This window comes from Prionailurus viverrinus, unplaced genomic scaffold, assembly GCF_022837055.1.
Source record: "Prionailurus viverrinus isolate Anna unplaced genomic scaffold, UM_Priviv_1.0 scaffold_49, whole genome shotgun sequence".
NCBI classification, from domain to species: domain Eukaryota; kingdom Metazoa; phylum Chordata; class Mammalia; order Carnivora; family Felidae; genus Prionailurus; species Prionailurus viverrinus.
In genome coordinates this window covers 127,571-145,831 of record NW_025927612.1, presented here as the reverse complement: position 1 = coordinate 145,831, position 18,261 = coordinate 127,571, and the positions used below count along the sequence as shown (strand labels likewise).

Here is an 18,261-nt window from a genome sequence, read left to right as displayed (position 1 = left end):
ACACAGAATCCAAAGCAGGCTCCAGGCTCTGAGCTGTCAGCACAGAGCCCGACGCAGGGCTCAAACTCACAAACCATGACATCATGACCTGAGCTGAAGTCAGATGCTTAACCAACTGAGCCACGCAGGTGTCCCAAGATGGCAATACCTTCTAAGACTGGGTCAAGGCTCTGCAGAAGGCTGTATATACTCTGAATCAGTATCCAACATATGACCCTGTTCCTCCCATAGGCAGGGTCCAAGAATCAAAGGGACCCGCTAGAAAAATGTTTGCTTCCTGCTCCCATAACTTTGTGTTCTGCTGGCCTAGAGGCCTTAGTCTCATACGGATGAAGGTTTCCAGCAGAGGACACATTGAATTGGGAGTTAGGACTGCCACCCAGCCACATTGGGCTCCTCATGTCTCTGGGTCACCAGTCAAGGAAGGCAGTTACTGTACTGGCTGGAGTGACTGATCCTGATTATCAAAGACTGTTACTCAACAATGTAGGTAAGGAAGAGTGTGTCTGGATGTCTGGAATACAAGAGATCCCTCACAGTATCTCTTAGTACTACCACGGCCTGTGGTTTAGGTCAATGGAAAACCACAACAACCCAATTCAGGCAGGACTATTAGCGGCCCAGACCTTCCGGTATGAGTTAGTCAAAGAACAATGACCAAATGTTTTTTGGGTTTTGTTTTTGTTTGTTTGTTTGTTTGTTTTTTTGGCACAGAGGAAAGGGAAATGAAAGATGGTAGATATAAATACCGACAACCACGTGACCAGTTGCAGAAATGAGAACTGTAATTGTTATGAGTATTTCTTCTTTGTTATGAGCATGTTTCTATGTAGGGGTGTGTGTGCATGTGTGTGTGTGTGTGTGTGTGTGTGTGCGTGTGCGTCCATATGTGTGTGTGTATACATTCATCAATAGATAGATAGAACAAATATAGTTTTCCTTTCCTCTGTTATCCCCATATCATGTTTCGTAAGATGAATTGATTTTATTTCACAGTATTTACATTAAAAGATATCAAGTAGAAGAAGGAACATCACCCAAGGGCTTGCATCTCTACTGGTAAAAGGGTTAGTGTGTTTTCAGTTGTTTCATGTTATGTTGAAGTACGACTTTGTTATTGTCTTTACTTTGAGATTAGTAATAGTTTAAGGAGATTGTACAGATGTCAATATAAGAAGAGCAGGGCTGTGATGGTCAATTTCACACATCAACTTAGCTAGGCTATGGTGCTCAGTTGTGTAGTCAAACACTGGTCTAGGTATTTTGTAGCTATGATTAACATCTACAATTAGTTGACTTTAAGTAAGGAGATTATACTCCATAGCTTCCTTAATAATGAAAACTAAGGTTTCTTGGGAAGGAAAGAATTCTGACTCAAGACTGTAATATATCAAGTCCTGTGTGAGTTCCAGCCTGCTACACTGCTCTATACATTCCTTTATTTATTTATTTTTATTTTTTTATTTTTTAAATATAATTTATTGTCAAATTGGTTTCCATACAACACCCAGTGCTCATCCCAACAGGCGCCCTCCTCAATGCCCATCACCCACTTTCCCCTCTCCCCCACCCCCCATCAACCCTCAGTTTGTTCTCAGTATTTAAGAGTCTCTTATGGTTTGCCTCCTTCCCTCTCTGTAACTATTCTTCCCCCTCCCCCTCCCCCCTGGTCTTCTGTTAAGTTTCTGAGGATCCACATAGGAGTGAAGACATATGGTATCTGTCTTTCTCTTCCTGACTTATTTCACTTAGCATAACACTCTCCAGTTCCATCCACGTTGCTACAAATGGCCAGATTTCATTCTTTCTCATTGCCAAGTAGTATTCCATTGTATATATAAACCACATCTCCTTTATCCATTCGTCAGTTGATGGACATTTAGGCTCTTTCCATAATTTGGCTATTGTTGAGAGTGCTGCTATAAACATTGGGGTACAAGTGCCCCTGTGCGTCAGAGCTCCTGTATCCCTTGGGTAAGTTCCTAGCAGTGCTATTGCTGGGTCATAGGGTAGATCTATTTTTAATTTGGGGGGGGGGGGACCTCCACCCTGTTGTCCAGAAAGGCTGCACCAGTTGGCATTCCCACCAACAGTGCAAGAGGGTTCCCATTTCTCCACATCCTCTCCAACATCTATAGTCTCCTGATTTGTTCATTTTAGCCACTCTGACCGGCGTGAGGTGGTATCTCAGTGTGGTTTTGATTTTTATTTCCCTGATGAGGAGTAACGTTGAGCATCTTTTCATGTGCCTGTTGGCCATCTGGATGTCTTCTTTAGAGAAGTGTCTATTCATGTCTTCTGCCCATTTCGGCACTGGATTATTTGTTTTTCAGGTGTGGAGTTTGGGGAGCTCTTTATAGATTTTGGATACTAGCCCTTTGTCCGATATGTCATTTGCAAATATCTTTTCACATTCCGTCAGTTGCCTTTTAGTTTTGTTGATTATTTCCTTTGCAGTGCAGAAGCTTTTTATCTTCATGAGGTCCCAATAGTTCATTTTGGCTTTTAATTCCCTTACCTTTGGAAATGTGTCAAGTAAGAAACTGCTGTGGCTGAGGTCAGAGAAGTTTTCTCCTGCTTTCTCCTCTAGGGTTTTGATGGTTTCCTGTCTCACATTCAGGTTCTTCATCCATTTTGAGTTTATTTTTGTGATTGGTGTAACAAAGTGGTTTAGTTTCATTCTTTTGCATGTTTCTGTCCAGTTGTCCCAGCACCATTTGTTAAAGAGACTGTCTTTTTTCCATTGGATATTCTTTCCTGCTTTGTCAAAGATTAGTTGGCCATACATTTGTGGGTCCAATTCTGGAGTCTCTATTCTATTTCTTTGGTCTACGTGTCTGTTTTGGTGCCAATACCGTACTGTCTTGATGATTACAGCTTTGTAGTGGAGGCTAAAGTCTGGGATTGTGATGCCTTCCGCTTTGGTTTTCTTATTCAATATTACTTTGGCTATTCGGGGTCTTTTGTGGTTCCATACAAATTTTAGGATTGCTTGTCCTAGCTTTGAGAAGAATGCTGGTGCAATTTTGATTGGGATTTCATTGAATGTGTAGATAGCTTTGGGTAGTATTGACATTTTAACAATATTTATTCTTCCCATACATGAGCATGGAATGTTTTTCCATTTCTTTGTGTCTTCTTCAATTTCCTTCATAAGCGTTCTATAATTTTCAGCATACAGATGTTTTACATCTTTGGTTAGATTTATTCCTAGGTATTTTACGATTCTTGGTGCAATTGTGAATGGGATTAGTTTCTTCATTTGTCTTTCTGTTGCTTCATTATTGGTGTATAAAGATGCAACTCATTTCTGTACATTGATTTTGTATCTTGCGACTTTGCTGAATTCATGTATTAGCTCTAGCAGACTTTTGGTGGAGTCTGTCGGGTTTTCCATGTATAGTATCATGTCATCTGCAAGAAGTGAAAGCTTGACTTCTTCTTTGCCAATTTTGATGCCTTTGATTTCCTTTTCTTGTCTGATTGCTGATGCTAGAACTTCCAACACTATGTTAAACAACAGCGGTGAGAGTGGACATCCCTGTCGTGTTCCTGATCTCAGGGAAAAAGCTCTCAGTTTTTCCCCATTGAGGATGATGTTAGCTGTGGGATTTTCATAAATGGCTTTTATGATGTTTGAGTATGTTTCTTCTATCCCGACATTCTTGAAGATTTTTATTAAGAAAGTTTGCTGAATTTTGTCAAATGCTTTTTCTGCATTGATTGACAAGATCACATGGTTTTTATCTTTTCTTTTGTTAATGTGATGTATCACGTTCATTGATTTGTGAATGTTGAACCAGCCCTGCATCCCAGGAATGAATCCCACTTGATCATGGTGAATAATTCTCTTTATATGCTGTTGATTTCGATTTGCTAGTATCTTATTGAGAATTTTTGCATCCATATTCATCGGGGACATTGGCCTTTAGTTCTCTTTTTTTACTGGGTCTCTGTCTGGTTTAAGAATCAAAGTAATACTGGCTTCATAGAATGAGTCTGGAAGTTTTCCTTCCCTTTCTATTTTTTGGAATAGCTTGAGAAGGATAGGTATTATCTCTGCTTTAAACGTTTGGTAGAACTCCCCTGGGAATCCATCTGGTCCTGGACTCTTATTTGTTGGGAGATTTTTGATGATTGATTCAATTTCTTTGCTGGTTATGGGTCTGTTCAAGCTTTCTATTTCCTCCTGATTGAGGTTTGGAAGAGTGTGGGTGTTTAGGAATGTGTCCATTTCTTCCAGGTTGTCCAGTTTGTTGGCATGTAATTTTTCATAGTATTCCCTGATAATTGCTTGTATTTCTGAGGGATTGGTTGTAATAATTCCATTTTCTTTGGTGATTTTATCTATTTGGGTCCTCTCCCCTTTCTTTCTGAGAAGCCTGGCTAGAGGTTTATCAGTTTTGTTTATTTTTTCAAAACACCAACTCTTGGTTTCGTTGATCTGCTCTACAGTTTTTTTTAGATTCTATATTGTTTATTTCTGCTCTGATCTTTATTATTTCTCTTCTTCTTCTGGGTTTGGGGTGTCTTTGCTGTTCTGCTTCTATTTCCTTTAGGTGTGCTGGTCGATTTTTTATTTGGGATTTTTCTTGTTTCTTGAGCTAGGCCTGGATTGCAATGTATTTTCCTCTCAGGACTGCCTTCACTGCATCCCAAAGCATTTGGATTGTTGTGTTTTCATATTCGTTTGTTTCCATATATCTTTTAATTTTTTCTCTAATTGTCTGGTTTACCCACTCATTCTTTAGTAGGGTGTTCTTTAACCTCCATGCTTTTGGAGGTTTTCCAGACTTTTTCCTGTGGTTGATTCCAAGTTTCATAGCATTGTGGTCTGAAAGCATGCATGGTATGATTTCAATTCTTGTATACTTATGAAGGGCTGTCTTGTGACGCAGTATGTGATCTATCTTGGAGAATGTTCCATGTGCACTCGAGAAGAAAGTATATTCTGTTGCTTTGGGATGCAGAATTCTAAATATATCTGTCCAATCCATCTGAGCCAATGTATCATTCAGGGCCCTTGTTTCTTTATTAACCATGTTTCTAGATGATCTATCCATTTCTGTAAGTGGAGTGTTAAAGTCCCCTGCAATTACCACATTCTTATCAATAAGGTTGTTTATGTTTGTGATTAATTTTTTATATATTTGGGGGCTCCCATAGTCGGCGCATAGACATTTATAATTGCTAGCTCTTCCTGATGGATAGACCCTGTGATTATTATATAATGCCCTTCTTCATCTCTTGTTCCAGCCATTAATTTAAAGTCTAGTTTGTCTGATATAAGTATGGCTACTCCAGCTTTCTTTTGCCTTCCAGTAGCATGGTAGATAGTTCTCTCTCCCTTCACTTTCAATCTGAAGGTGTCCTCAGGTCTACATTGAGTCTCTTGTAGACAGCAAATAGATGGGTCTTGTTTTTTTAATCCATTCTGATACCCTATGTCTTTTGGTTGGAGCATTTAGTCAATTTATATTCAGTGTTATTATTGAAAGATATGGGTTTAGAGTCATTGTGATGTCTGTAGTTTTCATGCTTGTAGCGATGTCTCTGGTACTTTGTGGTCCTTGCAACATTTCACTCACAGAGTCCCCATTAAGATCTCTTGGGCTGGTTTAGTGGTGACGAATTCCTTCAGTGTTTGTTTGTTTTGGAAAACCTTTATCTCTCCTTCTATTCTGAATGACAGGCTTGTTGGGTGAAGGATTCCTGGCTGCATATTTTTTCCATTCATCACATTGAAGATTTCCCGCCATTCTTTTCTGGCCTGCCAAGTTTCAGTAGATAGATCTTAGTTTCATTGACCTGTTCTACTGGTGTTTTTTTTTCTTCTACATTGTTTTTTTTTGTGTTTTTTGCTCTAATCTTTGTTTCCCTTCTGATAGCTTTAAGTTTTGTTTGCTGTTCCTTTTCTAGCTCCTTCAGGTGTAAATTTAAATTGTATGTGGAGACCTTTCTTGATTCTTGATCTTGGCCTGAATTGCAATATACTTTCTTCTTAGGACTGCTTTTCCTGCATCCCAAAGTGTTTGAGATACCACCTACACCTATAAGAATGACTAAAGTTAACAACTCAGGAAACAACAGATATTGGCAAGGATTTGGAGAAAGAATATCTCTTGCACTATTGGTGGGAATGCAAACTGGTGTAGCCACTTTGGAAAACAGTATGGAGGATCCTCAAAAAATTAAAAATAGAACTACCCTATGACCCAGAAATTGCACTACTAGGTATTTATACAAAGGATACAAAAATGTTGATGTGAAGGGACAACTCACCCCAATGTTTATAGCAGCACTATCTACAATAGTCAAACTATGGAGTGAGCCCAAATGTCTGTTGACTGATGAATGGATAAACAAGATGTGGTACATATATACAATGGAATATTATTCAGAGGTAAAACAGAATGAAATGCTGTAATTTGCAACAACATGGATGGAACTAAAGTGTATTATGCTAAGTGAAATAAATCAGAGAAAGAAAAAAATCATATGATTTCACTCATATTTGGAATTTAAGAAACAAAACAAACAATCGTAGCAGGGAAAAAGAGTGAGGCAAACCAAGACACAGACTGTTGACTATGGAGAACATACTGATGTTTATCAGAGGGGATGTGGGGGGGAGATGGGTGAAATAGGAAATGGGGAATAAGAAGTGCATTTTTGATGCACACCATGTGTTGTATGGAAGTGTTGAATCACTATATTGTACACTTGAAACTAATATTACATTGTATGTTAACTATCTGGAATATAAATAAAAACTTTAAAAAATAAAATTAAAAGACTTTAATTTTCAGGTTAGAACAACTGTAAATTGAATTACAATGATATTCTATTTTGTTCCTGTTAAAATCATGATTTTCTTTCTCCTTTTGCTTGTATGCGGTGATTCAACAATGATAAACACCTTATTAAATAAATGATTATATACATTGTAGAAAACACTTCTGTGTTTCTAATATATAGGAATATGAAATGTTCTACCTTTCTTCTCAGTTGTAACAAGATGTTTTATTTGCCCAAGTGAGTTTTACTTAAATTTAATTTTTCCACTACCTTTTACTATAGTAGCTTTCAGGAAGACCTCTCAAAGGAAAGATGATGGAAATTAATCTTTTACTGGCTTATTTAACCAGAAGAATACAGCAAAACTAGGTGGAGTTCAGTTCTTGGTACTTGTTTTAAGTGTTACCAGCTTCCATAAAGAAAGACTACAAGAGGGGAGGGAATCAAGATGGTGGAACAGCATGGAAGGTTTTTTTTGTGTTTCCAGTACATGAAATAGAGCCAGACCAACACTTAACCATCCTGCATGCCTAGAAAACTGATCTGAGGATTAACACAACAGTCTGCATAACCTGAACCACAGAATTCAGAAGGTACGTAGCACAGAGAGGTGAACTTGGGGAGAAAGAAGCCATGGCAAGGGAGGTGCTTTTGCGGGCAGAGAGAGGATGGAGATGGGGGAGGAGAATACAGGAAAAGCACCCCTCCCCAAAAGCAGATGGAGAGAAAGTGGAAACTTGGAAATAACCGCAGAGACTAACCTAAAAAGGGAGAAAGGAGAGTGTTTAAGTTCCATTAAGACTGTAAACAAGGGGAGCACAAAGGCTGCAACTCCACAGCTTGATACCTGGTGGTGCTCTGGTGGGAAGGGCAGATCCCCAGGAACAGAGTGGGGTCCGCGAGGTTCTCAGGCCACACGGAAAAAAGCAGTTCCACTTCTGGAAGGACATTTGATGGAGATTGTTGAAACCACCTGGTCCCAGAAGACCCCAGAAAATGGCCACATTCGCTGGTGCTGGAACAAGGTCGTTAAGGTTGAAGGCTGGTGCCAGATGTGTGTGATTTTCCATAATCCCTGAAACGCTGCTGCTACACTATCTCGTGAACTTTTCTCAGGTGGGCTGGCGCCCGGCCGCAGTCTCTGGGCATCAGCAGCAGCATGGTCCCGCAAGCGTTCCTGGGTGCAGCCAGCATTTGGCCATTGCTCAATGAGACCCTCCACAGTTGAGCAGAGAGGGTCAAAGCCACAGTCCCTCAGAAGTAAGGGGACAGGGAAAACGGCCACATCTGAGACAAAACTCGGGAGAGAGGTACTGCCTGGGGCTTGGTCACGGACAGTGAAGAAGCGGGGAGTGGACAAAAGCTGAAGACAGAGGATGGGTGTGCGATTGCTGATTGGGAGAACAGAGCTCCGATACTAGAGACTGGGTAGCTGGGTGACACCATTTTCACCGATCTCGTGCATGTGCATATGCACCTACGAGCGCCACAACATTCCACCCCAGTAAGCTAGCAGCGCCATCTAGTGGAGAAAGGAGCCATTACACTACATCCCACCCAAGTGGGCCAACCTCGCTCTTCAGGAACACAAGTCTCACCACCTGCTTAGTTTATGGACTATAAAGTGCTTCATAGTCTGACTTCTAGGGGAAAACGAAATAATTTCAGTCATATTTCAATCCATTCGCAGGTCCATCTATTCAATTTTCTTTCTTTTTTTTCCCTCTTTTTCACTTTTTTTATTTTTCTTTAATACAGAAAGAGAAAAAAATCATTTTTATTTTCAATTTTTATTAAAAATATTTTTCTTTAATTTTTTACTGTATTTTTTACTTTTGTGTAAGTTTTTTCAAATTCTATTTTACTTCCATCCTTTTATTTTACTCTAGTGTATTCACTTTTTCAAATTTTCAAATAATTTCCTTTTTTTCTTTTTTTTATTCTTTTTTTCATTTCTTTTCCTTCTCTTGAATACAGAAAGAAAAAATTGATTTTTATTTACAATTTTTATTAAAAGTATTTTTCATTCCGAGCTTGGAAGATGGCGGCGTAGGAGGACTCTGGGATCACCGCATCCTGCTGATCACTTAGATTCCACCTACACCTGCCTAAATAACCCAGAAAACCGCTAGAAGACTAGCAAAACAGAGTCTCCAGAGCCAAGCGCAGACGAGAGGCCCACAGAAGAGGTTAGGAAGGGTGGGGAGGCGGTGCAGGCTACACGGACTGGCGGGAGGGAGCCAGGGCAGAGGGGTGGCCTGCCAGCCAAGCAGAGCCCCCGAGTCTGGCTTGCAAAAGCAGAGGGGCTGGACGGAGAGTGTTCTGACAGCAAGCGGGACTTAACATCTGGAAGGTTATAAGCTAACAGCTCTGCTTGGAGAACCGGAGGGCTGGAAGACAATGGAAGGGAGAGTTGTTGAGCCCCGGACAACAGAGCTCAGCTTGGCGGGGAATAAAGGCACTCGCCAGCGCCATCTCCCTCGCCCATCCCCCAGCCAAAATCCCAAAGGGAAGCAGTTCCTTCCAGGGAACTTGCTTGCACCGTGAAAACACCCGAGGCTGTGCTTCTGCGGATCCATCCCTCCGACGAGTCTGACTCCCTCCCGGTGCCACAGGGCCCCTCCAGAAGCAGATCTCCGAAGGAAAGGCAAGCTGAGCCTGCCCCTCCCGCCCCTGTGCACCTTGCCGATCCACCCCAGCTAATACGCCAGATCCCCAGCACCACAAGCCTGGCAGTGTGCAAGTAGCCCAGATGGGCCATGCCACCCCACAGTGAATCCCGCCCCTGGGAGAGGGAAAGAGAAGGCACACACCAGTCTGACTGTGGCCCCAGTGGTGGGCTGGGGGTAGACATCAGGTCTGACTGCGGCCCCGCTCACCAATGGAAGTTATTCAAGACAGCACAGGGCAAGTGCCCCGCAGTTCCGCACCACTCCAGGGACTATCCAAAATGACGAAACAGAAGTATTCCCCTCAAAAAACCTCCAGGAAATAATGGCAGCTGACGAACTGATCAAAAACGATTCAAACAATATAACAGAAAGTGAATTTAGAATAATAGTCATAAAATTAATCGCTGGGCTTGAAAACAGTATAAAGGACAGCAGAGAATCTATTGCTACAGAGATCAAGGGACTAAGAAACAGTCAGGAGGAGCTAAAAAATGCTATTAATGAGCTGCAAAATAAAATGGAGACAACCATGGCTTGGATTGAAGAGGCAGAGAAGAGAATAGATGAACTAGAACATAAAATTATGGAAAAAGAAGAAACTGAGAAAAAGAGAGATTAAAAAATCCAGAAGTATGAGGGGAAAATTAGACAACTAAGTAATACACTAAAAAGAAATAATATACGCATAATTGGTATCCCAGAGGAGGAAGAGAGAGGGAAAGGTGCTGAAGGTGCACTTGAAGAAATCATAGCTGAGAACTTCCCTGATCTGGGGAAGGAAAAAGGCATTGAAATCCAAGAGGCACAGAGAACTCCCTTCAGACATAACTTGAATCGATCTTCTGCACGAAATATCATGGGGAAAATGGCAAAATACAAGGATAAAGAGAAAATTCTGAAGCAGCTAGAGATAAACGTGCTCTAACATATAAAGGGAGACCTATAAGACTCGTGACCGATCTCTCTACTGAAACGTGGCAGGCCAGAAAGGAATGGCAGGAGATCTTCATTGTGAGGAACAGAAAAAATATGCAGCCGAGAATCCTTTATCCAGCAAGTCTGTCATTTAGAATAGAAGGAGAGATAAAGGTCTTCCCAAAACAAACAAACACTGAAGGAATTCGCCAACACGAAACCAGCCCTACAATAGACCCTAAGGGGGATCTGTGAGACAAAGTACCAGAGACATCGCTACAAGCATGAAAACTACAGACATCACAATGACTCTAAACCCATATCTTTCAATAATAACACTGAATATAAATTGACTAAATGCTCCAACCAAAAGACATAGGGTATCAGAATGGATTAAAAAAACAAGACCCATCTATTTGCTGTCTACAAGAGACTCAATGTAGACCTGAGGACACCTTCAGATTGAAAGTGAAGGGAGAGAGAACTATCTACCATGCTACTGGAAGGCAAAAGAAAGCTGGAGTAGCCATACTTATATCAGACAAACTAGACTTTAAATTAATGGCTGGAACAAGAGATGAAGAAGGGCATTATATAATAATCACAGGGTCTATCCATCAGGAAGAGCTAGCAATTATAAATGTCTATGCGCCGACTATGGGAGCCCCCAAATATATAAAAAATTAATCACAAACATAAACAACCTTATTGATAAGAATGTGGTAATTGCAGGGGACTTTAACACTCCACTTACAGAAATGGATAGATCATCTAGAAACATGGTTAATAAAGAAACAAGGGCCCTGAATGATACATTGGCTCAGATGGATTGGACAGATATATTTAGAATTCTGCATCCCAAAGCAACAGAATATACTTTCTTCTCGAGTGCACATGGAACATTCTCCAAGATAGATCACATACTGCGTCACAAGACAGCCCTTCATAAGTATACAAGAATTGAAATCATACCATGCATGCTTTCAGACCACAATGCTATGAAACTTGGAATCAACCACAGGAAAAAGTCTGGAAAACCTCCAAAAGCATGGAGGTTAAAGAACACCCTACTAAAGAATGAGTGGGTAAACCAGACAATTAGAGAAAAAATTAAAAGATATATGGAAACAAACGAATATGAAAACACAACAATCCAAATGCTTTGGGATGCAGTGAAGGCAGTCCTGAGAGGAAAATACATTGCAATCCAGGCCTAGCTCAAGAAACAAGAAAAATCCCAAATAAAAAATCGACCAGCACACCTAAAGGAAATAGAAGCAGAACAGCAAAGACACCCCAAACCCAGAAGAAGAAGAGAAATAATAAAGATCAGAGCAGAAATAAACAATATAGAATCTAAAAAAAACTGTAGAGCAGATCAACGAAACCAAGAGTTGGTGTTTTGAAAAAATAAACAAAACTGATAAACCTCTAGCCAGGCTTCTCAGAAAGAAAGGGGAGAGGACCCAAATAGATAAAATCACCAAAGAAAATGGAATTATTACAACCAATCCCTCAGAAATACAAGCAATTATCAGGGAATACTATGAAAAATTACATGCCAACAAACTGGACAACCTGGAAGAAATGGACACATTCCTAAACACCCACACTCTTCCAAACCTCAATCAGGAGGAAATAGAAAGCTTGAACAGACCCATAACCAGCAAAGAAATTGAATCAATCATCAAAAATCTCCCAACAAATAAGAGTCCAGGACCAGATGGATTCCCAGGGGAGTTCTACCAAACGTTTAAAGCAGAGATAATACCTATCCTTCTCAAGCTATTCCAAAAAATAGAAAGGGAAGGAAAACTTCCAGACTCATTCTATGAAGCCAGTATTACTTTGATTCTTAAACCAGACAGAGACCCAGTAAAAAAAGAGAACTAAAGGCCAATGTCCCCGATGAATATGGATGCAAAAATTCTCAATAAGATACTAGCAAATCGAAATCAACAGCATATAAAGAGAATTATTCACCATGATCAAGTGGGATTCATTCCTGGGATGCAGGGCTGGTTCAACATTCACAAATCAATGAACGTGATACATCACATTAACAAAAGAAAAGATAAAAACCATGTGATCTTGTCAATCAATGCAGAAAAAGCATTTGACAAAATTCAGCAAACTTTCTTAATAAAAATCTTCAAGAATGTCGGGATAGAAGAAACATACTCAAACATCATAAAAGCCATTTATGAAAATCCCACAGCTAACATCATCCTCAATGGGGAAAAACTGAGAGCTTTTTCCCTGAGATCAGGAACACGACAGGGATGTCCACTCTCACCGCTGTTGTTTAACATAGTGTTGGAAGTTCTAGCATCAGCAATCAGACAAGAAAAGGAAATCAAAGGCATCAAAATTGGCAAAGAAGAAGTCAAGCTTTCACTTCTTGCAGATGACATGATACTATACATGGAAAACCCGACAGACTCCACCAAAAGTCTGCTAGAGCTAATACATGAATTCAGCAAAGTCGCAAGATACAAAATCAATGTACAGAAATGAGTTGCATCTTTATACACCAATAATGAAGCAACAGAAAGACAAATGAAGAAACTAATCCCATTCACAATTGCACCAAGAATCGTAAAATACCTAGGAATAAATCTAACCAAAGATGTAAAACATCTGTATGCTGAAAATTATAGAACGCTTATGAAGGAAATTGAAGAAGACACAAAGAAATGGAAAAACATTCCATGCTCATGTATGGGAAGAATAAATATTGTTAAAATGTCAATACTACCCAAAGCTATCTACACATTCAATGAAATCCCAATCAAAATTGCACCAGCATTCTTCTCAAAGCTAGGACAAGCAATCCTAAAATTTGTATGGAACCACAAAAGACCCCGAATAGCCAAAGTAATATTGAATAAGAAAACCAAAGCGGAAGGCATCACAATCCCAGACTTTAGCCTCCACTACAAAGCTGTAATCATCAAGACAGTACGGTATTGGCACCAAAACAGACACGTAGACCAAAGAAATAGAATAGAGACTCCAGAATTGGACCCACAAATGTATGGCCAACTAATCTTTGACAAAGCAGGAAAGAATATCCAATGGAAAAAAGACAGTCTCTTTAACAAATGGTGCTGGGACAACTGGACAGAAACATGCAAAAGAATGAAACTAAACCACTTTGTTACACCAATCACAAAAATAAACTCAAAATGGATGAAGAACCTGAATGTGAGACAGGAAACCATCAAAACCCTAGAGGAGAAAGCAGGAGAAAACTTCTCTGACCTCAGCCACAGCAGTTTCTTACTTGACACATTTCCAAAGGTAAGGGAATTAAAAGCCAAAATGAACTATTGGGACCTCATGAAGATAAAAAGCTTCTGCACTGCAAAGGAAATAATCAACAAAACTAAAAGGCAACTGACGGAATGTGAAAAGATATTTGCAAATGACATATCGGACAAAGGGCTAGTATCCAAAATCTATAAAGAGCTCCCCAAACTCCACACCTGAAAAACAAATAATCCAGTGCCGAAATGGGCAGAAGACATGAATAGACACTTCTCTAAAGAAGACATCCAGATGGCCAACAGGCACATGAAAAGATGCTCAACGTTACTCCTCATCAGGGAAATAAAAATCAAAACCACACTGAGATACCACCTCACGCCGGTCAGAGTGGCTAAAATGAACAAATCAGGAGACTATAGATGTTGGAGAGGATGTGGAGAAATGGGAACCCTCTTGCACTGTTGGTGGGAATGCCAACTGGTGCAGCCTTTCTGGACAACAGGGTGGAGGTCCCCCCCCCCCCAAATTAAAAATAGATCTACCCTATGACCCAGCAATAGCACTGCTAGGAACTTACCCAAGGGATACAGGAGCTCTGACGCACAGGGGCACTTGTACCCCAATGTTTATAGCAGCACTCTCAACAATAGCCAAATTATGGAAAGAGCCTAAATGTCCATCAACTGACGAATGGATAAAGGAGATGTGGTTTATATATACAATGGAATACTACTTGGCAATGAGAAAGAATGAAATCTGGCCATTTGTAGCAACGTGGATGGAACTGGAGAGTGTTATGCTAAGTGAAATAAGTCAGGAAGAGAAAGACAGATACCATATGTCTTCACTCCTATGTGGATCCTCAGAAACTTAACAGAAGACCAGGGGGGAGGGGGAGGGGGAAGAATAGTTACAGAGAGGGAAGGAGGCAAACCATAAGAGACTCTTAAATACTGAGAACAAACTGAGGGTTGATGGGGGGTGGGGGAGAGGGGAAAGTGGGTGATGGGCATTGAGGAGGGCGCCTGTTGGGATGAGCACTGGGTGTTGTATGGAAACCAATTTGACAATAAATTATATTTAAAAAATAAAAAAATAAAAATAAATAAATAAAGGAATGTATAGAGCAGTGTAGCAGGCTGGAACTCACACAGGACTTGATATATTACAGTCTTGAGTCAGAATTCTTTCCTTCCCAAGAAACCTTAGTTTTCATTATTAAGGAAGCTATGGAGTATAATCTCCTTACTTAAAGTCAACTAATTGTAGATGTTAATCATAGCTACAAAATACCTAGACCAGTGTTTGACTACACAACTGAGCACCATAGCCTAGCTAAGTTGATGTGTGAAATTGACCATCACAGCCCTGCTCTTCTTATATTGACATCTGTACAATCTCCTTAAACTATTACTAATCTCAAAGTAAAGACAATAACAAAGTCGTACTTCAACATAACATGAAACAACTGAAAACACACTAACCCTTTTACCAGTAGAGATGCAAGCCCTTGGGTGATGTTCCTTCTTCTACTTGATATCTTTTAATGTAAATACTGTGAAATAAAATCAATTCATCTTACGAAACATGATATGGGGATAACAGAGGAAAGGAAAACTATATTTGTTCTATCTATCTATTGATGAATGTATACACACACACATATGGACGCACACGCACACACACACACACACACACACACACATGCACACACACCCCTACATAGAAACATGCTCATAACAAAGAAGAAATACTCATAACAATTACAGTTCTCATTTCTGCAACTGGTCACGTGGTTGTCGGTATTTATATCTACCATCTTTCATTTCCCTTTCCTCTGTGCCAAAAAAACAAACAAACAAACAAACAAAAACAAAACCCAAAAAACATTTGGTCATTGTTCTTTGACTAACTCATACCGGAAGGTCTGGGCCGCTAATAGTCCTGCCTGAATTGGGTTGTTGTGGTTTTCCATTGACCTAAACCACAGGCCGTGGTAGTACTAAGAGATACTGTGAGGGATCTCTTGTATTCCAGACATCCAGACACACTCTTCCTTACCTACATTGTTGAGTAACAGTCTTTGATAATCAGGATCAGTCACTCCAGCCAGTACAGTAACTGCCTTCCTTGACTGGTGACCCAGAGACATGAGGAGCCCAATGTGGCTGGGTGGCAGTCCTAACTCCCAATTCAATGTGTCCTCTGCTGGAAACCTTCATCCGTATGAGACTAAGGCCTCTAGGCCAGCAGAACACAAAGTTATGGGAGCAGGAAGCAAACATTTTTCTAGCGGGTCCCTTTGATTCTTGGACCCTGCCTATGGGAGGAACAGGGTCATATGTTGGATACTGATTCAGAGTATATACAGCCTTCTGCAGAGCCTTGACCCAGTCTTAGAAGGTATTGCCATCTTGGGACACCTGCGTGGCTCAGTTGGTTAAGCATCTGACTTCAGCTCAGGTCATGATGTCATGGTTTGTGAGTTTGAGCCCTGCGTCGGGCTCTGTGCTGACAGCTCAGAGCCTGGAGCCTGCTTTGGATTCTGTGTCTCTCTCTGTCTCTACCCCCCCCCCCCCCGCGAGTGTTCTGTCTCTCTTTCTGTAACGAAAAAATAAACATGAAAAAATTTTTTAAAGAAATAAGGTATTGCCATCTAGCTTGCAATGTAACTGAGTCTGCAAAAGGCCATTCTAGGGGCGCCTGGGTGGCTCAGTTGGTTAAGCGTCTGACTTCAGCTCAGGTCATGATCTCGCAGTCCGTGAGTTTGAGCCCCGCGTCGGGCTCTGTGCTGACAGCTCAGAGTCTGGAGCCTGTTTTGGATTCTGTGTCTCCCTCTCTCTCTGACCCTCCCCCGTTCATGCTCTGTCTCTCTCTGTCTCAAAAATAAATAAGCGTTTTTTAAAAAAGGCCATTCTACCATTCTATCAAGTCAGTTGCTTCAAGAAGGTGGAAAACATGGTGATGCCAATGAATTCCATGAGCATGGGCCCATTGCTGTGCTTCTTTTGCTATGAAGGGAGTTCTTTGATCAGAAGTAATGCTGTGTGGAATACCATGATCGTGGATAAGGCACCTGTAAGTCCATGGATAGTAGTCTGGTCAGAATAATTGTATACACTTCCTTTCCAACCTGGGCCCAGCAGAACGGCTCCTGCAAAGAAGGATGGTGAGAAGAATAAGGTCCATTCTGCCATTATTGAGATAGTGACCAGAGAACACACCATCAACATTCACAAGTGCATCCGTGGAGTAGGTTTCAAGAAGCGTGCCACTGGGCACTCAAAGAGACCCAGAAATTTGCCATGAAGGAGATGGGAACAAAGCTGTCTGGGCTAAAGGAATAAGGAATGTTCCATACCATATCCATGTGTGGTTGTCCATGAAACGTAACAAAGATGAAGATTCACCAGACAAGCTCTATACACTGGTTACCTTTGTACCTGTCACCACTCTCAAAAATCTACAGACAGTTGATGTGGATGGGAATTAATCACTTATTGTCAAATAAAGGTATAAAACTGGGGGAGGGGGAGAATAATTGCATGCAGGGAAGGAAAAATGTGTATCCAGAGTGTCTATTCCAGCAAGAAAAAACGTTGCCCCTTCCAAGATGGAGGCAGTCCAACATAATCATCCTGCTTCCATGCTGACCAGTCTTGGAAATGGTATCATACTGGGGGCTAAGTGTTGTTGGTCTCAGTTGCTGGCAGATTGGTCACTTAGCAGTGGTTGTAGCCAGGTTGGTCTTGCTGAATAGAAGTCCATGTTGGTGAGCCCATGCATCACTTCCATCCCTGCCACCATGGCCACTTTGTGGTCATCATCTACTGGGCGATGACATGGGGTGGCTGAGGAAAAGGCTGACTAGTATCCACAGAACAGGTCATCCTATCCATTTGATTATTAAAGTCCTCCCCTGCTGAAGTTACACTTTGGTGAACATTCACATGGGACATAAATGTCTTTATGCCTTTTGCCCATTCAGAGATATCTATTCACAATACCTTGTACCCAGACCTCCCTGCCACCAATTTTCCAATCATGCTCCTTCCAAGTCTTTGACCATCCAGCCAAACCATTGGCAACAGCCCATGAATTGTTGTATAATCGCACATCTAGCCATTTCTCCTTCCAAGAAATGTGAACAACCAGGTGTGCTGCCCCTAAGTTGTGCCCACTGGAAGGATTTATCTTCACCATCTTCCTTCAGGAATGTCCCAGAGAGGTGCTGCAGTGCTGTAGATGTCCACATTTGGGTAGTGCCTGCATATCGTGCAGAACCATCAGCAAACCAGGCCCAAGTCTTCTCTTCCTCTGTCAACTGATCATAGGGAACTCATAAGGCCATAGGTGCAGGCTTGGAGAGAGGAGCGGTGTAGCAGGAGTGGGGTCCAGGGGCATTATGGCCACTTTTTCACTTTTCGCTTCTTTGTGCCTTCAGGGCCTGCTCAAGCGTGGTTACATATATACCACTTCCATTTGATGATGTCCATGCCCAACTTTATGGCTTGGTGAGTCAGATAACACCCAATTTATGATGGGCAGCTGAGGTCACATGATAATATAGTGGCCCATGTTCAAGCATCCAGTCTCTCCTAAAGCC

General features: G+C 41.1%; 1 pseudogene; it reads left to right on the top strand.

The window, feature by feature from the left end:
• Positions 1–576: 576 nt before the first annotated feature.
• LOC125159378 (60S ribosomal protein L31-like) lies at positions 577–17,148 on the top strand (annotated as a pseudogene).
• The last annotated feature ends 1,113 nt before the right edge of the window (positions 17,149–18,261 follow it).